The sequence below is a fragment of the Coregonus lavaretus genome (genome assembly GCF_964263955.1).
Source record: "Coregonus lavaretus genome assembly, chromosome: 11".
Taxonomy (NCBI): domain Eukaryota; kingdom Metazoa; phylum Chordata; class Actinopteri; order Salmoniformes; family Salmonidae; genus Coregonus; species Coregonus lavaretus.
The window spans coordinates 30,732,010-30,756,886 of record NC_139998.1 but is presented as its reverse complement, the minus strand read 5'-3'; the positions used below and the strand labels follow the sequence as shown (position 1 = coordinate 30,756,886).

The 24,877-nt window shown below is 43.3% G+C and overlaps 1 pseudogene across 1 annotated transcript in view; it reads right to left on the bottom strand.

The window, feature by feature from the left end:
• Positions 1–24,877, bottom strand: part of LOC311137510 (S phase cyclin A-associated protein in the endoplasmic reticulum-like) — a 120,114-nt pseudogene that overhangs the window by 50,014 nt on the left and 45,223 nt on the right. The window contains exons 21-24 of the transcript XR_014615453.1: positions 23,328–23,393; positions 23,067–23,193; positions 10,683–10,798; positions 475–598 (exon numbers count right to left, since the gene is read on the bottom strand). The product of XR_014615453.1 is annotated as a S phase cyclin A-associated protein in the endoplasmic reticulum-like (transcript). The remainder of the gene's footprint in view (positions 1–474; positions 599–10,682; positions 10,799–23,066; positions 23,194–23,327; positions 23,394–24,877) is intronic.

Genomic DNA, 24,877 nt, shown 5'->3' with positions numbered 1-24,877 from the left:
TTACAGTCTAAGAGAGCGCTGAAGGATATGGGCTGACAGGTAACCCAGCCGCCATATTGCCTCCCTGCCAGACTGCTCTTTCCCTCTCTCATTCCCTAATCTGCGTGGCTGAGCCTTTGCCTGGGCCAGGATTTGTACTGTAGCGTGTGTCTCTCTCTGTCTTTTATTAACACAGTGCCAGGAAGGAACAAATGCTGGCGGAGGTCCTAGTTTTTCAGCACTTAAGTGTTGCATGTAGTCAGGAGAATTTACAGAGACATTGGAAGGGATTCATTAAACAGCCTGGTCCTTGGGTAAACTAGCCGCAGTTCTGATCATGCCATGTCACCTTCATAAGTATCACACAGAGTTTAATGACTCATGTAAAAATAATACATGTGTTGTTTGAGAGAACATATATTTTATGTAATGTTATCATATCAATAATGGTAATAATTGGATATGTTTTCTATGGTGTGGTGAAAGGACACTTACTGTGAGCTGATGTAGCAGCAGGTCCATGAGGAAGGTTATCTTGTTGCTGAAGAGAACATAGGTGCAGTTGAGGTGGCAGCGAGAGCATGCCAGATAGTAGGTGTTTATAGCAGCACATAGAGACCTGAGAGGACAGAGAGAGAAAGCCAGATGGAGAACAAGATGAATCACTTGTCACAAGTAAAACAAAATAGTTCAAGGCAGAATGTTGCCCTCTATACAGCTCATTTAAAACAACACTAGAGTTATAGTGTAGGAGTTTATCCGCGGGAATTGACATTGGTTTCCTGATCACTTGAGAACAAACGAACTACACCAAATTTGTGGTTCCTTAAAAAGGTAGTTTTATCTTTGGTAGGGTTGAAAGCATATACATCACTGACAGCAAGAGACGGAAAGCAAAATTCAGGAACCCAGTTATATCAACTACTACTTATGCTTACAACGAGACTACCTCACTAGTTCAACTACCTCATTATCCAGAGTGGGACAGTAATAAGACAAGAGATCTGCATAACCAGAGAAGCTGCTGGATGCAATCTGCAATCACAGTGCCAGGCAGTCCAATCTGGAGTCATATCCTGCAGTGTTTCCTCTGTGGAGATAAGGCCATTCCTCTCAGCAGCTCCTCAGCTCAGGGCCCCAGGCTATGGCCAGGCAGAGCAGAGTAGTGAGCGGAACATGCCTCTGTATTATGTCTGCTTTAAACAAGGCCCAGAGACGATTAATGCTACAGATAACTGATGAATCATTCTGCTGTGACTGCTGCTCTCCCTCGCCCTTCTTTCATCAGTTAATATTTTCTGACAACTGTATATTTTAGCCAATAGCAGAGTGGCGTGTCCTATCTGCTCTGAGGAAGAATGGAATCTGGCTTTCCTATTCTAAAGTAGGCCATGTTTATTTCAACTGGTAAACATTTTGATATCTACTGCAACCTTCACATCTGCAACGCATTTCCACTCCAACCTAGTTGGCATATAGAGAGAAAATAGCAGAGACTGATATAGGCCTAGGTGGATAGGTCTGTCAATAACTTCCTCGTGACCAAAATATTCTAATTGTTTCATATGCTAGTGGGCAGATCTGTCATTTGCTCCATATCATAATTGACATTGTAGTGTAAAGCTGTCAGACATAGAATGCGGTGATAATGTGAGAAGTATTACATTATGAGTTATGGGAACGTTTCCAAATAGTCCATCAAGGTCTGGTTAAGCACGCCAAGCTTGCTTACTAAACAACATTTTTACAGTAAGCATCTTCCTGTATGGGTATCATATACCATATGTGTATAAGCTTTCTAGCCAAATAAAATGTTTGGGTCTTTTCCACCACCATTTATCAACACATTCCTGAGAAAACACAAACCAAACCAAAAAGACGCGTGTGTTGATCCCTGTTTCTGCCAATCACTACTTTGAGATCTGTTTACTTGTAAAGCACAAAAACACATTAATTATATTATATTGATATAAAGTCCATTAATAGTATTGAAATGGAGTGAGTAGGATAAGGCAGCCATCATGATTGAGTGGAACGATAACACAACCTCTATTGGGCCAGAGTGAAGTAACGTGAGAACCCCACCAAACTGTGCTCTCTGGGCAGCTGACCAGCACCGGAGCTGCCTGCCTGATTGATCCCCCCCCCCCCCCCCCCGAAGAAAAATAACAGATCCATGATTGAGTAACTCGGCAAGAAGTCAGCTTCACTGACATAATTCCACCATCATTGAAAAGTCTGCAGCAATTGAATGAAATACTAGTTTTCCTCTCAGTCCGATGCTGTGCTGCTTTTAATACGTCCATATCAAATCAAATGTTATTTGTCACATGCTTAGTAAACAACAGGTGTAGACTAAGAGTGAAATGCTTACTTACGGGCCCTTACCAACAATGCAGATAGAAAAGTACTAGAAAGAATAACATACAGAGATGAAACCAAGCTATTGTCATTCCCATGCCTGACTCAGTGGGGAGAAAAGCCATTTCAGATGAAGAGTCCTTCAGGTACTGTGATGGAATGTAAGGTGTCCTTATTGAATTAAACAAGACGCAACAGCAGGGTGTCAGATAACCTGGGAAAGGTAAAATGACAGGGTTGGGCTGACCCTGTTACAAGCTTTGACATGAAAAGGCCTCGGAAATCTATAAGACGTTAGCATGAGAGCAGTCATAAATGGAAGATGAACGATAACCTTTCAAAAAATGTAAGGTCAATATTTATAAAATATCTTGTAAATATTAGGCTACAAAAGCAACGCTTGAAATGAATTAGGCATACACCATCTTCACAGTGTCCATAATAACCTGTCAACCATAACCCTGGTTTTACCCACGTGTAAGTGGAGGTTGCCCTGCCCAGAATGTCTTTATCCATGTGGGGAGTTGGGGGGACAGGCCAGTCCCCAGGTGGCTGCCACTCTTAACCAGCAGATTAAAGGGCACATCCCTCATTTATCTACTCTAATCTTATTAAGGAGAAAAACAGCCGTCGACTGCTTCCATTCTCTACACAAACCCATGTGAGAGGAAATAAGATGGATCTAAAGCGAAATGTTGCTGTAAAAGTTAACATGGCAAATGTATGCCGAAAATGTTCCATCTAACTACATAGAATGCACATTTCATTTTATAACACTTCATCTATTTTTTATTATATTATATTGATGATTTTAGTACTGAATTCCATTCCAATTAGAATCACCACCAGGTTTGCAAAGGGAGGGTATATTACTGGAAACCTTTGAACATTAACCAGTAAACTACCAGAATTGTGGTAACTTTCAAGGATTTAATGTTATTTATCACAAGACATCTAATGGCCCTTTTGGGTACTTCAGATTATCACAGGTGAATAATTATCTTTGGCCTTCTGTTTGGCCTCGTCACATGTACAATATATACAATAATAAAATAAGAGGATTTTAAAATAAAAAAATAGAATGACAAAGCTGTAAAACATTATCCTAAATATAAACCATCAACTTAGTGAATACCATTGGTGTTTAATATGTGGTTTCAGCATGATATATCCTTTATATATACAGTACCAGTCCAAGGTTTGGACACACCTACTCATTCAAGGGTTTTTCTTTATTTTTACTATTTTCTACATTGTAGAATAATAGTGAAGACATCAAAACTATGAAATAACACATATGGAATCATGTAGTAACCAAATAAGTGTTAAACAAATCAAGATATATATTTTATATCTGAGATTCTTCAAAGTAGCCACCCTTTGATGACAGCTTTGCACACTCACTTTGGTAAATTACCGGTAGCTTTGCAACCCTAATCACCACACTCTCAACCAGAGAGTCAGATCTGGAGTCATGAACTTCCACTGACTTTTCACAATCGACTCAGTCAACTGCTCATGTAATGAGCATGCAATTACTTTGTAACACAGCTAATCAGGCATGTTTTAGGCCCTCTAAACAAATGGCGACTGTCAGCGGCACGCTTGAGTAATGTCCTTACAGCAGCTCATACAATGAGCAATCTCGGTGATCTATCTTTAGCTCCCCCCTACCTAATTGAGCTTGATTAGCATGACACCTGATATCATCCCTGTCCCTGGAATCTGTCGCTGTGGCCCCTTGATGTCAAAGATTTTGAGAAGCAATTTGGTAAAGTGCCATGCTATTCCGTCTTGTGTTACCCATGCACTATGTAGGCAGCGTTGGATGACCTACGCATGCCAGTCCATCCTAACAGGCAGCATTCCTCCACCTACACAGCTCTGGGCACTCATTTGACAGCATGCCACGCCCACTGCCGGACCCGAGGATTTGGTGCCAGCACCAACCGCCAGACTACACCCAGCGGGAGATACAATGGACACATTGTTAATCTGGGATTAATGAAACCTTATTTTGTAGACGCGGGATTAGGTTCCACTGATGGCCCATACTGACAGGTTGGGTAGAGCAAGAGAGAGAGATAGGAAATAGGTGAGAGGAGAGAGGGAAGAAGCCTGGAGAGATGTAGATAATTAGCAGTGCAATCTGCTAACCTACTCTAAACTGCTTAACCTGAGACGGCCGGCCACAGCAGACCACCCTCCTGTCCTGTTCTGATGAGTCTATAGACACACACAGCCACCTCAGGCCAGGAGCTACTGTAGAGGGCTAGATAGAGACTAAAGACACACAGACTGGACTGGAGCACACTGTATTCTGGGCCAGCCCCCTGGGACAACCCTACACCATGCAGCCCTGTGGGGATCACCGTGGGTGGCCGACAGGCTCGGACATGACAAGGGGGCTGGGGGATTGGGAGTGTCACTGATCTCTGTGGCTGAATTAAAACTATTAAGTTTAAACCATCCCAAAATCCATAGAGTATCCCAGCGGCTGATAGACAGATGGCTGGGAAGGGAAAAATTAGAGCGAAGGTCAGGACCCCTCCCCATAGTATAGTACTGCTCCAAAATCCCAGGAGACACTTAGGGCTCAAGAGTATTTATAAGTATTTTCTTAGTGACATAAAAACACAACAGAAACAGCATAATAGTTTAGGGTACTGGGAAAATACCAGGTAGACTCCCCTTACAGGTAGATGTTTCCAATTTTCAGAAGTCTTCCGTTCTTGCAAGATAATAGGACATCAACCATGTAAAAGACTCTTTATGCTTTTTGTCACTGGGTTATCAAGCAGGAGATCGTTCCACCTGAACCTCAAGCTCACGTTTCCCAACATCTCAGTGCTTTTCCTATGTGCCCAGTCAGGCCTGACCATGGCAATGCTGCAGAAATCTGACCAACTTCCAGATCAGGTTGAATCCCTGCTTTTCAACAGGGAATATGTGTGTTCATGGAAAGAAAACTAACCCTAAGCCAAAAAACAAGGTGAGGAGCAAATCCATTTCCTGGTGCTGTCAAACAATCCCTTCATTCACTGCTATCTAAATGACACTTAATTTGATTCTTCTGTTGATCTTTCCGATACCCTGAGTGCTTCCAAGACGTTCAACACTGGCTGGGTATGAAATGGGAGAAATCTGATGAGCCTTCAATGCATCACACACACAGGCAAGCAAACACTCACACCATATAACGACATCCTGAAATGAAACCTCAGGTAGCAGCTTTGATTTCACAGCATACACTCAGTCATGTGACAGAGGTAGGTAACTAACTACAATAGTGTTTTAACATGCCGTGTCCTAGCATAGCAGTGTCACTGGACTTAAGACCTCTCTCTAAAACTATAAAGCTTAAAAATAAGCCTGTTTCATTTTCAATGTGGTAGGACAGGGGCCCCTGTTCCACTTAACATCACTTAGATAAAACAGATACCACAGTCATATTGAATTGTATCATCAAGTGTCTTCAAAGTTATACGACCGCCTCTTCAGCCCTTCGGGTGGGTCAGTCGGTCTGTTCTGATGCTGGCTTCTCTTCTCTTGTGCTGAGCCCAGATATAACTGGGAAAAACTCGCCCCAGTCCTGTCTCTCTCCCGCTCTACTCCCCAGTGACCCCTACTGGGAGACACAGGGACATGTCCCATCAACATTTTTACATTTTTTACATTTTTAGTCATTTAGCAGACGCTCTTATGCAGAGCGACTTACAGGAGCAATTAGGGTTAAGTGCCTTGCTCAAGGGCACATCGACAGATTTTTCACCCTAGTCGGCTCGGGGATTAGAACCAGCGACCTTTCGGTTACTGGCACAATGCTCTTAACCACTAAGCTACCTGCCGCCCCACACAGTAGTTGACAAGGTTGGAATACTTGAAGAATGCATCCATCTTTCCTTGACATAATTACACATCTGAGAAGTGTCAGATTTGTTAAAGTAGTGATGTGGAAACTTTGCTTTTGCAAGTTAAATCATGCAGGGATTTCCCCAAAGTGAGGAAGGATATGCTAGTAAAGTTTTAAAACATGGCCAGAATGGCATTTCTGTTTACCCCCCCCCCCCCCCCCTCCAGACTGGGGCAAAACATTTTCTCACCATATAATAATAATGATGCTGAAGATAAGTGTCTCCAGAGGCAGAGAGAGCAGAGCTGTGGTTTTGCCTGGTGAGGATCTGTGATCATTTACAGCTTGTTTTAGACAGCTCTGCCCCCTCCTCCCCAAGGGAACACAACACACTCTCCTCTCAGAATCACACAGAGCAAACACATTCACACAGAGTAGGGCTCACACTTGCACTGCACTGATCCAATACAGAAATAATATACATCCATTGTTGGAGAATTTTTAACAATACACCCTCAAAATTCAAAAAGGCACTCGTATATCTGAGCTCTCTCTGCTGCAGGTGCATGGCAACAGTTGAATTAGATGAGAAAAAAAGAAGAAACCTGCACACTGCTCTTGCTAGTATCACTGCTCTTTATTAAGCTTTAAATATCGGCTCTGACGAAGGCCTTGAGGCCGATACGTAAAGCTTAATAAAGAGCAGTGATACTAGCAAGAGCAGTGTGCAGGTTTCTTCTTTTTTCTCAACAATACTCCCTCACCCTGAGATTTGAATATGCAATTTTAACAGTAAGAGTGTGATAAAGGTAATCTAAATGATTAATTATTTTACAAAACAACTAAATTACTCTCCAGGTGGAGACCAATTAAGGATAATCTTCACACGCAAGCCCATTTGGTTTATGGATGACTTTGCAGGTTAAAATCTCTGGTATATTATATATACTGTGTTATATTTCTGTTAATGAGAGTTGTTGCTCTGCTAGTCTAGACATGGATCCAGCGGCCACAGGGTTACACAGGGACATTAGCTCATTAATGGAATGGTAACAAGTAGGAGTGGGCCTCCCAGGGGAGTAATATTGCTGAAGCATCTCCGACTCTGCAGTTGACTTTTTTGTAAATCACTCAGCTTATCTGAGAGGAGGCGATCAATACGGCAGCATTACTGTAAACAGATAATGTAGCAAGCGCTGGGGTTAGCGTCTGTCTCACAGACACCGACCATTACGCCATACAGCCACCTGATGAGCAATAGTGATTAGTGGACAGACGGGCCATGTCCTTGTGTTGAATCTCATCACTGGCTCCCAATATTCCCGTCCCTTGCCCCGACTCCCTTACATTTCCTATATATTGTAAATGTGTGTGTTTATATAGAATTAATGTGGGAGTAATATATGTTTAACCATGTACAGGACTACTATGAATGTGGGCTGGATGTGTCTGAGGGGCTGGATTGATGTGCTCTGGAAGAGAGTTATCACAGGTCCTGACCCAAGCTCATAGCTCTCAGGGGCCCAACAACAACCCCAGGCCTGAGGCAGCACTCTACTCTATAGCATGGATGACAGAGAGAGCACAGAGACAGCCTAAAGACAGCTAGTCTATCACAACCTGAGCCCACAGGTGCTGGGTAGACAGGAACTGCCAACACATCTGCTTTGCCACTGGTAACATCATGAATATACTGTTATTATGTACTATTCAACGTATAATACCACTTTATCAAGTGGAACACATACTAAGAACTGTCAACAGAACTGGATAACTGTCTTGAGCTTTACTTTAGGAAGGCTACATTCTAACATTCCAAATTGTGATGACGCCACTGGAGTGACCTGCCCCTTCACGCTTAATTAAAGTTGTCCTCAGTCTTATGCATATTCATAGAAGATCTGGAGAAGTTATTTTCAACATGTTCAGACAAGGTAGTAATTGAGTCCTGAAAGAAGGTAACTGGGAGGCCATTCCTTTATATCTAGACATGGCACACTACAGCTCTGGATTGGACTAGGATCCCGGCAGAAGATGAAAAAAGTAGCTCTGATCTTATTCAACTCCTCTTCCTACATATGTCAAGTGGATCTCTCAAAGCGTAGGAACAACAGTGTGTGTGGGTGTAGTCTCACGCTTCAACAAGCAGAAACAGTCCAATTGTGAGCAAAATACTCCTAGCTACCTACAAGTAAAAACCTGTACCCCCAATTTAAGTTAATAAAATTCCTCACGATACGGAAGTCTGCTTCAAATTCTCCAGGATTAGTGATTGAGTTAAAAAAGAAAATCAATAAACACGAGATGGCCGTACTTAAAAGCATTATAAATATAAGTAGCATTTGTCCATTAGTGGAGGTTTGGGAAACAGTAAATGCTAATGAGTGGAGGAGAGAGGCCATTCCAGTCCATTAGAGAGTTCCAGTGTTGTGAGAATGGCGGTCTCTCCGAGGTTATCTACTGGCAGGCCACACTAACTCTAGACCCACAACTCAAAACCACGACAGAGTCTCTGATGGATTAGACACATGGCCTTTCTGTATATCAACAGAAAAGAATGAACACAAAATAGATGACCAAAATGTAATCCCTTTCTCCTTCTAAAAAGGGTGCGTTATTATTCATGATCCATTCTGAAAGTATTGATTGAGATACGAGCACTATAAACAGAGAAATAAAAGGAGGGGCTGAGGTTACCTCACTCACTTTGCACAATTGCAAAAACATCACAAATTGTAAACAGAGGAGAGCTGTCACGGAGGTCAGAGTGTGGAACATGTCTTTAGAGGCTTACACAGCAGCTGGTAAGGCTCATGGGTTTTAAGTGGAGGTCCGGTTGGACGGCAGACAGTGAAATGCTGGCTCATGACCCATGAGGACATGAGAGCAGCAATAGGCCCAGGATATTGGTTGTGAAGAGTATGGGAATATGGGGGATGGGGGTTGGAAAGGAAAGGAAAAAAATACAAATGTCAATTTCAACGGATTAATGAAGTTGTATTGTATGGGGACCGTGGTTGTTCCAGCCAGAAAATGGAGTAATTTGACATCACGTACACTTCCTCATGGCTGTCTCAGCAGAGGTGACATCACTAGAGGTCACCAAGATGCATTATGACCAATGACGATGACCCTCACAGAGCCACAAGCAGCAGCCACATACACTACATGACCAATTTGTATTAAACATAGTGTCATTATACACTACATGACCTAAAATATGTGGACACCTGCATGTCGAACATCTTATTCCAAAATCATGGGCATTAATATGGAGTTGGTCCCCCCTTTGCTGCTATTTCAGCCTCCACTCTTCTGGAAGGCTTTCCACTAGATGTTGGAACATTGCTGCGGGGACTTGCATCCATTCAGCCACAAGAGCAGGTTGGGCACTGATGTTGGGCGATTAGGCCTGGCTCGCAGTCGGCATTCCAATTCATCCCAAAGGTGTTTGATGGGGTTGAGGTCAGGGCTCTGTGCAGGCCAGTCAAGTTCTTCCACACCGATCTCGACAAACCATTTCTGTATGGACCTCGCTTTTTACACGGGGCATCGTCATGCTGAAACAGGAAAGGGCCTTCCCCAAACTGTTGCCACAAAGTTAGAAGCACAGAATCGTCTAGAATGTCATTGTATGCTGTAGCTTTTTCCCTTCACTGGAAATAAGGGGCCTAGCCCGAACCATGAAAAACAGCCCCAAACCATTATTCCTCCTCCAAAACTTTATAGTTGGCACTATGCATTCGGGCAGGTAGCGTTCTCCTGGCATCCGCCAAAGCCAGATTCGTCCTTCAGACTGCCAGATGGTGAAGTGTGATTCATCACGCCAGAGAACATGTTTCCACTGCTCCAGAGTCCAATGGCGGCGAGCTTTACACCACTCCAGCCGACGTTTGGCATTGCGCATAGTGATCTTAGGATTGTGTGCGGCTGCTCGGCCATGGAAACCCATTTCATGAAGCTCCCGACGAACAGTTATTGTGCTGACGTTGCTTCCAGAGGCAGTTTGGAACTCGGTAGTGTTGCAACCGAGGACAGACGTTTTTTACGTGCTACGCTTCAGCACTCGGCGGTCCCGTTCTGTGAGCTTGTGTGGCCTACCACTTCGCGGCTGAGTCGTTGTTGTTCCTAGACGTTTCCACTTCACAATAACAGCACTAGCAGGGCAGAAATTTGACGAACTGACTTGTTGGAAAGGTGGCATCTTATGACGGTGCCACGTTGAAAGTCACTGAGCTCTTCATTAAGGCCATTCTACTGCCAATGTTTGTCTATGGAGATTGCATGGCTGTGTGCTCGATTCTATACACCTGTCAGCAACAGGTGTGGCTTAAATAGCCGAATCCACTAATTTGAAGGGGTGTCCATATACTTTTGTATATATAGTGTAGTTTGTGTAAAACCCTCTAATCTGAATAGAAAGTATATCAAAAGACAGTGTGTGTGGAGACGAGGTTAGCTGTATTTGATTGTAAAAGCTGGTACTCACTTGATTGGAATGCGTGAAACTGCGGTGGGGGTGGAGGCTGCAGTGACGACCTGCAGAATCTGTTCCAGAGCAGAAAGTCCCCCTCCCACCTGGAATGCCACTTGATCTTCATTGTTCTGTGGAGGGAGAGAACAAGAACTGCAGTCAGGTAACAGGGAGCCGGATGGACAAGGGTATCGCGTTGCTCTCACTGAGGACCCAACTGCTCTTTTTTCCCCCTCACCTCCCATTTCCAAAGGGGAGTCAGGAGTGAAATCTGAAAAACAAAGCGATCCCCAAAGCATTCCTGTTAAATCTCAAAAGTGCACAACCCCAGCGCTCCACCCCCACTCCAAGTCTCAACGGAGGAAAGTTACGCTGCAGACCTCCACACACACACACACAGAACCAGGGTGGTCTGTGCTCACAAACACAGGCTGAGGAGAGACTGTAGAAAAGTAAATAACTGAGAAATCAAACAAAAACTACTAAAAGAAAATCATCAATCAAGTTAAGAGTCTTGGATACATGCTGAATTGACTGTTTATGTATTCCAATAAGAAAACAGCTATAACTCTGACCGAGGTAGTGTACCCAGCTGAGGCTAGCACACTGGATTTAAATGTACAGTAAACAATTAACATCCTTAAACAAACTGATCAACATGTTTAGTCTAACACAATACAGTGGTCCATAGAGAAAGTCATAGATCTAACGATCAAACAGGCCCTAAATAAGAAGAGGGCCGTGCCCTGCTGTTAGGATAGGAGAAACGAGGCAGAGATCTTGGCATTTGGTCAGATGCTGCTGCAGCTACACAGTCCCATAAATCAACAGCTCCAAAGCCCAGAGCAAGCGGCTGCTATCAGGCATGTTAGTGCCTGGGTCGACCGGGAGGATAGGGGCTGCAGGGCTTCAGGGGAGGAGTGGGTGCTGATGGAGGGCTTTCCTCACACGGACGGAACAGCCAGGGGCATGCACACCTCACCACACCATGCAAGGACGGACGGAGGTACACTGGAGGTTGCTCCTACACCTAATGAGATCACCGTCTCCCAGGTATTGTGACAGCCTCTAAATCCAGGCACTTCAACGTGTTTTTGTTCCACAGATAAGGGGTTTGCCAACAAGCTTGAACACATTGAGGAAGCGCTTTGCAAAATTATATATAAGCCCTTCATCTGTCACTCACACAGAGTGCCAAGGCACAAGTCCTCAGGATCCGGTGACAAGTAAACACTGAACTCGGCTAGGGTTAAAGGATTTGGGACCAACAAACTGAAAAGCACACCAGAAAAGCTCCTGCGCTGAGGATTATAGAACTCTCTCCAACGGTCCAATCAGCCCATGTGTGTAGTTGTATGCTGTTTGTAAGAGACCAACCTCCTTTTGTGGAGGTTACCAACACTCTCCATACTTAATCAGTATGGTCTCTAGCACTGAGCTGGGTTTAACCCACTCTTAACTCACCCATCAACACGCTCATCTAAAAGCTTCTGGGCTAAATGAGAAAAGGCAGCTCTTTCATGGTGGCTTATCAAATGGTCTTCTAAGGGGGTTAACTGGGACCTGCCCAGTCCTGGCTGTCTTATGTTAAAGCCAGACTGGGACGCCTTGGCTGCGTCTGTCTTGGCAGGTTGACAGATCAATCTGCTGTGGCGATGGAAAAGAAGAATGGGTGGAGAGGATTAACCTCCAATCATTTTAGGCAACATCTTTAGGTAGTCTACATCTGCAATAACCATGGCATTCCTACCTGAGAGGACCAAGAGGAGACCCATCTGCTGATGTGGAGATACACAATCATTAATTTCTCAAAAGCACACCATCAGATCTAGGCTATCAATATTAGTGTTATTGGTGCAGGAAACAGCACAGTATTCAGTGAGTGGTCCTCTCTGTGGTGTTTCTTTAGCTATACAACTTCACACTCAGCTGCCTCAGTACTGTGGATGGCAGTAGAGCAGAGCAGGAATAATAGGCCTTCCTGTTCCCGATCAATGAAGAATAACGTTTAAAAATTTCAAGAACTAAAGAGAGCAAATTGCAAGAACAGCTGAATTACATATCATATTAAACTGAACCCTCTGGAACTGAGTCACACAGGGAAACAATAAAGCTGTTTTTCATTAAATAACCCCTTGAACCACACTGGGAACTGTATAACAACGTTAAGGTGAGATCTCCATAGGATGTGTGCTGTAGTAACTGTTGTATCTATTGTTGCCAAAAGATTATTACATACAGTGGGGAGAACAAGTATTTGATACACTGCTGATTTTGCTGGTTTTCCTACTTACAAAGCATGTAGAGGTCTGTAATTTTTATCATAGGTACACTTCAACTGTGAGAGATGGAATCTAAAACAAAAATCCAGAAAATCACATTGTATGATTTTCAAGTAATTAATTTGCATTTTATTGCATGACATAAGTATTTGATACATCAGAAAAGCAGAACTTAATATTTGGTACAGAAACCTTTGTTTGCAATTACAGAGATCATACGTTTCCTGTCGGTCTTGACCAGGTTTGCACACACTGCAGCAGGGATTTTGGCCCACTCCTCCATACAGACCTTCTCCAGATCCTTCAGGTTTCGGGGCTGTCGCTGGGCAATACGGACTTTCAGCTCCCTCCAAAAATGTTCTATTGGGTTCAGGTCTGGAGACTGGCTAGGCCACTCCAAGACCTTGAGATGCTTCTTACGGAGCCACTCCTTAGTTGCCCTGGCTGTGTGTTTCGGGTCGTTGTCATGCTGGAAGACCCAGCCACGATCCATCTTCAATGTTCTTACTGAGGGAAGGAGGTTGTTGGCCAAGATCTCGCGATACATGGCCCCATCCATCCTCCCCTCAATACGGTGCAGTCGTCCTGTCCGCTTTGCAGAAAAGCATCCCCAAAGAATTATGTTTCCACCTCCATGCTTCACGTTGGGATGGTGTTCTTGGGGTTGTACTCATCCTTCTTCTTCCTCCAAACACGGCGAGTGGAGTTTAGACCAAAAAGCTCTATTTTTGTCTCATCAGACCACATGACCTTCTCCCATTCCTCCTCTGGATCATCCAGATGGTCATTGGCAAACTTCAGACAGGCCTGGACATGCGCTGGCTTGAGCAGGGGGACCTTGCATGCGCTGCAGGATTTTAATCCATGACGGCGTAGTGTGTTACTAATGGTTTTCTTTGAGACTGTGGTCCCAGCTCTCTTCAGGTCATTGACCAGGTCCTGCCGTGTAGTTCTGGGCTGATCCCTCACCTTCCTCATGATCATTGATGCCCCACGAGGTGAGATCTTGCATGGAGCCCCAGACCGAGGTTGATTGACCGTCATCTTGAACTTCTTCCATTTTCTAATAATTACGCCAACAGTTGTTGCCTTCTCACCAAGCTGCTTGCCGATTGTCCTGTAGCCCATCCCAGCCTTGTGCAGGTCTACAATTCTATCCCTGATGTCCTTACACAGCTCTCTGGTCTTGGCCATTGTGGAGAGGTTGGAGTCTGTTTGATTGAGTGTGTGGACAGGTGTAATTTATACAGGTAACGAGTTCAAACAGGTGCAGTTAATACAGGTAATGAGTGGAGAACAGGAGGGCTTCTTAAAGAAAAACAAACAGGTCTGTGAGAGCCGGAATTCTTACTGGTTTGTAGGTGATCAAATACTTATGTCATGCAATAAAATGCAAATTAATTACTTAAAAATCATACAATGTGATTTTCTGGATTTTTGTATTAGATTCCGTCTCTCACAGTTGAAGTGTACCTATGATAAAAATTACAGACCTCTACATGCTTTGTAAGTAGGAAAACCTGCAAAATCGGCAGTGTATCAAATACTTGTTCTCCCCACTGTATATCCAACAGGATTCTCATTCCAAAGCCATGGTCACAACATCTGCATTTGATAGATCTTTTCAACAAGCCATATCAGGGAGAGGGAACAGAAAGTCTGTTTGTATGTGATTAGAGTGACAGTGACTGTACACACTGAAACAAGGTGACAGTGACTGCCCGTTGATAGAGAAAGAGGCTCAACACTCGATTCTGAATTAAAACAAAAATGTTATTTTTATTTAATCACTTAACTTAAAAGTTCAATTACATTTAGCATCAAAGCTGTGAGTGATCTACTGTAGTAACAGTAGACAGTAAACTGTAGCCTAGCCTATTTGTGTAAGAATGCCTTCCACTGTGCCATTCAACTATGTGTTACTATAAATATATTATAACCAAATTGTGTAATTACATCAAACAAACACATATCTGGATTAAGAAAACATAAAACAACATATGAAACACAGAACTATCCTGCACTGACAGACAAAGATACATCTAGCTTAATCTCCCATTCCATGTTCCTATGAAGCAGTGTGTGATCTGTCTGTGTCCTGTCACTCCATGCCTGCCAGACACTCTTGTGACAGTGTAATAGGATGAGACGCTCATTTATTCTAGAGAGAAACCCCCAACATGACTGAAGACTTGAGGAAAGGTGAGGGGGCAAGGAGGAAGGACAGACAGCCGAGTCCAAACTGAATTATACAGCTGGGGGAATCTTAAACAATTATTACCCCTGGTGACCGTTATTACCCCAGCTAATCAGAAGGCCAGGCAGCTGCTAATTCCTGTGTCTGTGGCGGAGGTGCTTTTGGGATGAGAGGGAGCGAAAGAGAGAGGGAGGGCCAGCAGGACGGCTCATTGTAGTTACCTCCCACCAGCCACTCTAATTAGACAAAAAGACAGGGAGGAGGGGACACGGAGGGGAGAGAGAGGAGGGGAAAGCCCCGATCCTCTGGCCCCACCAACAGACGCTGGGGAACAACTGGCTGGGAGTTCATTAAGGGTGTGACACAGGACAGCCCCTTTGTCCATCAGTATTTGGCCTCAAACTGGTTTGCCCGCACGCAATATAACAGATGGAGTGAGCAGGGCAGTCATACACTACCGTACATGCATTTCATCTTGGACCACAACTAAGATAAACACTTACAAAAAAGCCTGTGAGGAGTAAACAAAGTCTCCATTTTGATGAGTAGTCTAAACCAGCATCAGCATGTACGCGAGGAGTGATAAACCACAACAAGACTGCTCGAGTAAACATTTAGAGAGAGTGTAAGAGTTTGTATGTTTATAGGGTGTAATGGCATGCTGTTTGGTACAATAAAGCAGGATGATTGGTTGAGGGACTGTAAATGGGAAACAATGCTGGTGGAATTGATTCTACAAATTGGACTCACATTCATTAGGTACTAGTGAGGCGCAAAATCAGACGCACCACAGAAACCACAGCCTTCTTCAACAGGTACTTCAACATAGAGGGATTTCAATGTATGACCCCGGTTAAAGTTACAAAAAGTAAGCCATCCTTGGAACATATTAACTAAAATACTAAAAAGGTCATTCATAGACGTCAAGCAAACCTGTCCTGGTAAGGTAAGAAACATGTAGGTACTTGGGAGAAACAAAGATAGTCAAAGGAAATGTTTTCCCTGACTTTTTGCCTCACTTTGGCAGCAACAACACAAAGGCTTTAGTCTGTCTGATAAATAACATATTACTCCTTCTGAACTCATAATAAGGGGGGTATTTTCATACAATAGGGCCTATTATAGAGCAGGTAATATGAATAGGTAATATTCTGGCGAATGTAAATCTACCTATTAATTTACTGTAGAAAGGTTTGGCGAAGTACCAAATCACCTAGGCAAATCCAGAGCCATGTATTTAAATACATGTTTCTGGGCTAGACCAATAGCTGTCAAGACTAGATTAAATAAACATAAACCTATAATTCAAATCTTGACACTTCTTGTACAGGGGTAAGACAACATAAGCATTGAAAGTCATTGGAGTATAATCCTTATCCCTAGCCTAAAAAATTAACTGAAATGATACTAATCTTCACAAAATCTGCAATTTCTTGAAAAAAATATATAATTAACCTGGTTGTGAAAAAACTAAGGCTGGGAATTAGCAGGGACCTCACAATACAATATTATCACGATATTTAGGTGCCGATACTATATGTATTGCGATTCTCACGATTCTACACTACCGGTCAAAAGTTTTTGAACACCTACTCATTCAAGGGTTTTTCTTTATTTGTACTATTTTCTACATTGCAGAATAATAGTGAAGACATCAAAACTATGAAATAACACATATGGAATCATGTAGTAACCAAAAAAAAAAAAGTGTTAAACAAATCAAAATATATTTTATATTTGAGATTCTTCAAATAGCCACCCTTTGCCTTGATGACAGCTTTGCACACTCTTGGCATTCTCTCAACCAGGTTCATGAGGTAGTCACCTGGAATGCATTTCAATTAACAGGTGTGCCTTCTTAAAAGTTAATTTGTGGAATTTCTATCTTCTTCTACCTTCTTAATGCGTTTGAGCCAATCAGTTGTGTTGTGACAAGGTAGGCAGGGTATACAGAAGATAGCCCTATTTGGTAAAAGACCAAGTCCATATTATGGCAAGAACAGCTCAAATAAGCAAAGAGAAACGACAGTCCATCATTACTTTAAGACATGAAGGTCAGTCAATACGGAACATTTCAATAACTTTATAATGAAACTGGCTCTCATGAGACAGGAAAGGAAGACCCAGAGTTACCTCTGCTGCAGAGGATTAGTTCATTAGAGTTACCAGCCTCAGAAATTGCAGACCAAATAAATGCTTCACAGAGTTCAAGTAAAGACACATCTCAACATCAACTGTTCAGAGGAGACTGCGTGAATCAGGCCTTCATGGTCGAATTGCTGCAAAGAAACCGCTACTAAAAGACACCAATAAGAAGAAGAGACCTGCTTGGGCCAAGAAACACGAGCAATGGACATTAGACCGGTGGAAATGTGTCCTTTGGTCTGGATTCCAAATTGGAGATTTTTGGTTCCAACCGCCGTGTCTTTGGGACACGCGTTGTGGGTGAACGGATGATCTCCGCATTTGTAAAGCATGGAGGAGGAGGTGTTATGGTGTGGGGGTGCTTTGCTGGTGACACTGTCTGTGATTTATTTAGAATTCAAAGCACACATCCCATCTGGTTTGGGCTTAGTGGGACTATCATTTGTTTTTCAACAGGACAATGACCCAACACACCTCCAGGCTGTGTAAGGGCTATTTTACCAAGAAGGAGAGTGATGGAGTGCTGCATCAAATGACCTGGCCTCCACAATCCCCCGAACTCAACCAAATTGAGATGGTTTGGGATGAGTCGGACCGCAGAGTGAAGGAAAAGCAGTGCTCAGCATATGTGGGAACTCCTTGAAGACTGTTTGAAAAGCATTCCAGGTGAAGCTGGTTGAGAGAATGCCAAGAGTGTGCAAAGCTGTCATCAAGGAAAATATATTTTGATTTGTTTAACACTTTTTTGGTTACTACATGATTCCATATGTGTTATTTCATAGTTTTGGTATCTTCACTATTATTCTACAATGTAGAAAACAGTAAAAAAAAAGAAAAACCCTTGAATAGGTGTTCTAAAACTTTTGACCGGTAGTGTATATGTATTGCGATTCGATACTGTGATTTTAATGCGATTCGATGTTCCAAATATATTGCTGCTGCAGACGGACAAGAGAGAGCCATGAAAAAACAACTTTTGATCAGTCATGGAAATAAAAGTGCTGAAAACTATTTGGCTCCCTATTTAAAAAGAAGATGGAGAACAAGCTATGAAGGAAAAATACTGGAATTCATGCGCAGGTACAGCAAACTAGCGCAAAAATACTATTGTGATAATTGTCAAAACAATTTGATACAATATACCATCTAAAATAATACCCCAATATGTAATTGTATCGCATTCCCACCCCAATAGAAAAAAAGTATTAACATAATCAATTTGAATGCTTAATGTGAGCACTTATAGCCACGGACCAGACTATCATGGAATAATAATACGCTTCCTGACACACTTGTCCATCATGTCAGTTTGGTTCTCCTAGTCTCCCCTGACAAGCTCCTTAAAACAAACATTTGGGGAAAGTAGATCTATGACACACTAACACTCCCAATCTAAGCCATGTGGAACAAAGAAAACCCTCCCCAAGGGGGTGAGGAATTGAGAGAAAATTATGATTTTCATCTACAGGACCACTATACTAGTCTAAGGTGAGTATTGTGAGTATTGCATTCAGTGTGCAGGAATAAAATATACAACCTTGGTCTTTCACAAAATTCTGACACCGCTAATCTTGGCTACATCCGTCAACTTCAGGCAGGCTCCTTGAGGCCCCCATGTTGTTGTTACTCTGCTGCTCCATTCCCCCCAGGCCCCCACATCCCAGGTAGAACCAGCCACCGGTTGGCCACGAAGGGGAGACCAACCAGCCCATGACAGCTGGCAAATGAAAATGTAAATAGTCTCCATTCTCAGAGCGCAGTGTTTCTGACAGTCCCTCAAGTGTCATAAACGCTGTCCATCTCAGGCCAGCCTTTATTTGAAAGCAGTGAGAAACATTTGGGCCAGTGTGTAAATATGTGAGTTCATTACCAAGGTAAGAGAGCAGAAAGTTAAGAAATTAGACTGAAGAAAAATCAGAGGGGAAAAAGCTCTCCACTCCCCAGCAAAAATACATAGTTTGACACAAAATAAACCATTAGTGGTCACAGAGGGAGAGGCGTGCTGGGGTCGGAGACTAGGCCCAACCCAGAGAGCAGCAGCGAGGGGGGGGGGTTAGCCTGACTAAGGCAGCCGTGGAGGGGGGAGTGTCGGGTGTTGTCTAAGGAATTAGCAGAGAAAGTGGAGACTGAATCAGATATCGTAGAGAAAAACAAATCTCTAGGTGAGTCAATGACACACGAGAGATGCTTGTTAGGTCAAATAATCTAAACGATCCCGACTCAGGGGGCAGACACCCATGCTGACGGAGACTATATTTATTTGACTTTGTCCAGGGATTAGAGGAGGAAGTGCCTCCCAGGCTAGTTCACAGGCCAGCCCCCATGGCCCATCCCACACCCCTCAGTCTGCTCTGGGCTGGGCTAACAGGGGAGAAGTTTAACAGCCATACTGAATGAAGTCTAGATTAAGCTCTTCCACCCATCTACACACACAAAACCAATGCAGAGTAGGGCTTTCCTCAATTTCTTGAATTCTCTATAAATATGTGAAGAGCTTTAACCACACGGTAAGGCCCAAACAGAGTTGGCTGACCAAGCAATCCCAGTGTTGAATGGAGGAGGGCTCCTGGCCCACTGACCCCTGACCTCCCATAGGGAGAGTAAGGAGCGGAGGGGAGGAGCCCCCCCCTGTTAGCGACAGCTTGAGTACCATCACACTGGACTCCTCCTCTCCAATTACACTGTGCTGTGCCACCCACCTTTGCCACCCCTCTCTCCCTCTTTCCCTCTCTCTGGGGAAATTCAGTAATAGCCTCTCCACCCCTCCCCCTGTCAAGGACTAGACACCATCATCTCTCTATCCTCCCGCCCACCAAAATGCACAGTGTGGTTTATGATGCCTTGAACCGCATCTTGGCAGGAGAATGATGGCTTGTCACTGTATGTTCTCCCCTTCACAAACACAGTGACAGGTGCTCCATTCATCCCCCCTTATTGATGAATACACACTGGGTGTACTGGGGCTTCACTGTCAATAGAACCCAGTGAAACTCCTTAAAATGGCATCCAACGAAGCCTCTCATCTACAGTAGGTCTCTCTTATATTCATTACATTGAATTAAGTCAACTGTTGTCATCAATGTCTGTCATTCATAGCATTCAAAATAAGCAGCGAATGTCAATGGAATACCTTATATTAGGGGTATTCAACCCGGGGGTCTGCGGCCCGAGGTATTGCAGGTGGTCCGCAAATGTTTTATTTTATTTATTTAAATGTTTTTATGAATATTGCTAGCAACAGAATAAACCAATTTTGAATTACATACCTACAGTAGAAAATAGGAAAATATCGTATTTCTAATGAATACCCCTAATATTGAGCAAATTACTCTCATTGGAGCCAATTACACCCACTGGTGTATCTGACATAGGCTTAGAAAAAGCACCCACGAATAAGCTACCAGTGCAGTAAGTGCCGCTGGCTGCTGGTAAGCTTTCTTGACTTGGACATACATTTTCGCCAACACATGGCTAACCTTTGTTTAACCAGCTAAACAGCTGCTCTTAGCGAAAATGTGTTTAGAGTTACCTTTCTAGCTTATAGGCTATGTTAGAGTTAACACTTCTTCCAATTATATTGTGGGAAAGTCAAAATAATTGAAAACCATCTACCAAATCTATTCATTTTAAAATGTTGATTACTTCTTCTTGCCATTATCAATCGCCTGATGATTTGTTATATATTTTTTCCTAACGTACAGTGAGGGGAAAAAAGTATTTGATCCCCTGCTGATTTTGTACATTTGCCCACTGACAAAGACATGATCAGTCTATAATTTTAATGGTAGGTTTCTTTGAACAGTGAGAGACAGAATAACAACAAATAAATCCAGAAAAACACATGTCAAAAACGTTATAAATTGATTTGCATTTTAATTAGGGAAATAAGTATTTGACCCCTCTGCAAAACATGACTTGGTTGCAAAACCCTTGTTGGCAATCACAGAGGGCAGACGTTTCTTGTAGTTGGCCACCAGGTTTGCACACATCTCAGGAGGGATTCTGTCCCACTCCTCTGCAGATCTTCTCCAAGTCATTAAGGTTTTGAGGCTGACGTTTGGCAACTCGAACATTCAGCTCCCTCCACAGATTTTCTATGGGATTAAGGTCTGGAGACTGGCTAGGCCACTCCAGGACCTTAATGTGCTTCTTCTTGAGCCACTCCTTTGTTGCCTTGGCCGTGTGTTTTGGGTCATTGTCATGCTGGAATACCCATCCACAACCCATTTTCAATGCACTGGCTGAGGGAAGGAGGTTCTCACCCAAGATTTGACGGTACATGGCCCGTCCATCGTCCCTTTGATGCTTTGAAGTTGTCCTGTCCCCTTAGCAGAAAAACACCCCCAAAGCATAATGTTTACACCTCCATGTTTGACGGTGGGGATGGTGTTCTTGGAGTCATAGGCAGCATTCCTCCTCCTCCAAACACGGCGAGTTGAGTTGATGCCAAAGAGCTCGATTTTGGTCTCATCTGACCACAACACTTTCACCCAGTTCTCCTCTGAATCATTCAGATGTTCATTGGCAAACTTCAGACGGGCCTGTATATGTGCTTTCTTGAGCAGGGGGACCTTGCGGGCGCTGCAGGATTTCAGTCCTTCACGGCGTAGTGTGTTACCAATTGTTTTCTTGGTGACTATGGTCCCAGCTGCCTTGAGATCATTGACAAGATCCTCCCGTGTAGTTCTGGGCTGATTCCTCACCGTTCTCATGATCATTGCAACTCCACGAGGTGAGATCTTGCATGGAGCCCCAGGCCAAGGGAGATTGACAGTTATTTTGTGTTTCTTCCATTTGCGAATAATCACACCAACTGTTGTCACCTTCTCACCAAGCTGCTTGGCGATGGTCTTGTGGCCCATTCCAGCCTTGTGTAGGTCTACAATCTTGTCCCTGACATCCTTGGAGAGCTCTTTGGTCTTGGCCATGGTGGAGAGTTTGGAATCTGATTGATTGGATTGCTTCTGTGGACAGGTGTCTTTTATACAGGTAACAAGCTGAGATTAGGAGCACTCCCTTTAAGAGTGTGCTCCTAATCTCAGCTCGTTACCTGTATAAAAGACACCTGGGAGCCAGAAATCTTTCTGATTGAGAGGGGGTCAAATACTTATTTCCGTTATTAAAATGCAAATCAATTTATAACATTTTTGACATGCGTTTTTCTGGATTTTTTTTGTTGTTATTCTGTCTCTCACTGTTCAAATAAACCTACCATTAAAATTATAGACTGATCATTTCTTTGTTAGTGGGCAAACGTACAAAATCAGCAGGGGATCAAATACTTTTTTCCCTCACTGTATGATGAGGGTCCCTGGGTCGCCAGTTTGCCTGGGAGCGGGTCCCTGGGCAAGAAAAGGTTGAAGACCCCTGCCCTATATTCCATTGTAACTTCAGATCCTTTGGATTACATCTTCTAGGAAAACCTTATGTAATTGTATAAACCCACAATATACCTCTGAAGCATGCAAATGTTTGCCTGTCTAGTGATGGGTAGCTCCTCTATTAGTAACATGTGGCCAATGAAAACACTTAGCTAATCTGGCCTGCATTACAAATAACCCGGGGCAAGGAGTTGGGGAGTAAGTGATACTCTACACTAGGACTGACTGGGACTGAGAGACAAAGAGAGCTGCAGCCAAACAGAATGCTTCAGTTTAGAGAACTGCCCCGCTCCCTCCCCAACACTACCCCACACTATGACTCTAAGCTCTGACAAAATGGCATACAAGCAGGCAAGTCTCAGTAGTGTGATACAACTAGGTGTTAGTGATGTACCTGTTTCTCCAGGATGCGGGAGATCTCTCCCAGGGTTCTGTCCAGGCCTGACACCCTGGTGTTGGCCCACTGACCACTGTCCTGGCCCTGGAGTAGCTTGAACAAGTCCTTCACCAGACGCTGGAGCCTGGGGAGGAAGAGAGGGGGAGAGGTTTAGTCCTGTCATCCATCCATCCATCCATCCATAATTATTATTGTATCACTATTCACTACAGTGAAGTAGAAGAGGTAGAATGCATAAATGTGTAGTTGGGAACTTACTTGGCCTTGTATGGGGAGTCGGGGACTTGTGTCTTTGCCTCCATTGACGTCTCATACTCCTTTGCCCTACAGATGGAACAGAATAACTCTTTGAATAAGAGGAAAAGAGTGCTCCAGCTTTCATTAAAAAAGGCAGTGCAGGATGAAAAGTCTGAAGGATCAAAAAAAGTTCAGGTTAAGACCGTGTTTATTTTGCCTGTCAACTTTCCCCCCCCAGTAACTTGGCTGAAAATAAATGATGCATTAATTCTGCAGGGGCATAGTGCCTCGCTGCCACCTACTATTTTCATTCATAAATGACATTCCACCCTCCTCATCACTTTACAATGGCATTTCACATTCTCTGTTCAACTGTATTGTTAAAGAAATATGAATGGTATGCTTTAACTTGGGTAGCAAAGACATCAGTGTTTTGAGTCGGTGGCATCCACAGATTATGGAGGTTATTAGGACTGTTTTCTCTGTGGCATTAGACTAGCAGACATGGCAAAGAAGACAGGCTCTACTAGTAGCACACAGAACATCTCTGTCTATCAGTCAGACAGCATCCCAGAGCAGATAAGCGCTATTATTGATCCCAGTCACAGACAGGTCTTACTGTCAGGAAGCAGCTGATGAACTAACAGATCCCAGAAAAGGACAGGTGGAGCTTCCCCAGAGGACCAGACCTATCCTGACAGAACAAGGCTAAAGTCATTAGCATCAGCTAGATAGAGGAGATTATAAACACTGTCAATGTCAATCCAGCTCAGAATTAAACCCAGAAATAAAAGGTTGTGTAGTACCAGCGAAGACAAAAGCTTTAGGTAAACTGACTAGGGTGTTATCAATGTTTACTATTTCTAAGGTTAAATTAGCAATCATTTATCACTAAGAGAATTACCTCAACTGAGCAACCGTCAGAAATGTATGCTCCCATCATCTTGGTAAGCAGCTCCAGTGTAGATTTGGCCATGTGATTTAGGTTATTGGCCTGCTGATAGGTGAATTTGTCTCCCAGTGTCAACCAGGTTTTCCTCTAGGATTTTGCCTGTGCCTAGCTTTTATTCTGTTTCTTTTTATCCTAAAAAACTCCCTAGTCCTTGCGATGACAAGCATACCCATAACATGATGCATCCACCACCATGCTTGAAAATATGAAGTGTGGTACTCAGTGATGTGTTGTGTTGGATTTTCCCCAAACATAACACTTTGTATTCAGGACAAAAAGTTCATTTCTTTGATTTTTTTTTTTTGCAGTATTACTAAATGCCTTGTTGCAAACAGGATGTTTTGGAATATTTGTATTCTGTACAGGCTTCCTTCTTTACACTCTGTCATTCAGGTTAGCATTGTGGAGTAACTACAATGTTGATGATCCATCCTCAGTTCTCTCATATCATAACCATTAAACTCTGTAACTGTTTTTTAAATCGCCAGCGACCTCATGGTGAAATCCCTGAGCAGTTTCCTTCCTCTCCGGCAACTGTGTTAGGAAGGACACCTGTATATTTGTAGTGACTGGGAGTATGTATACACCTTCCAAAGCCTAATTAATAACTTCACCATGC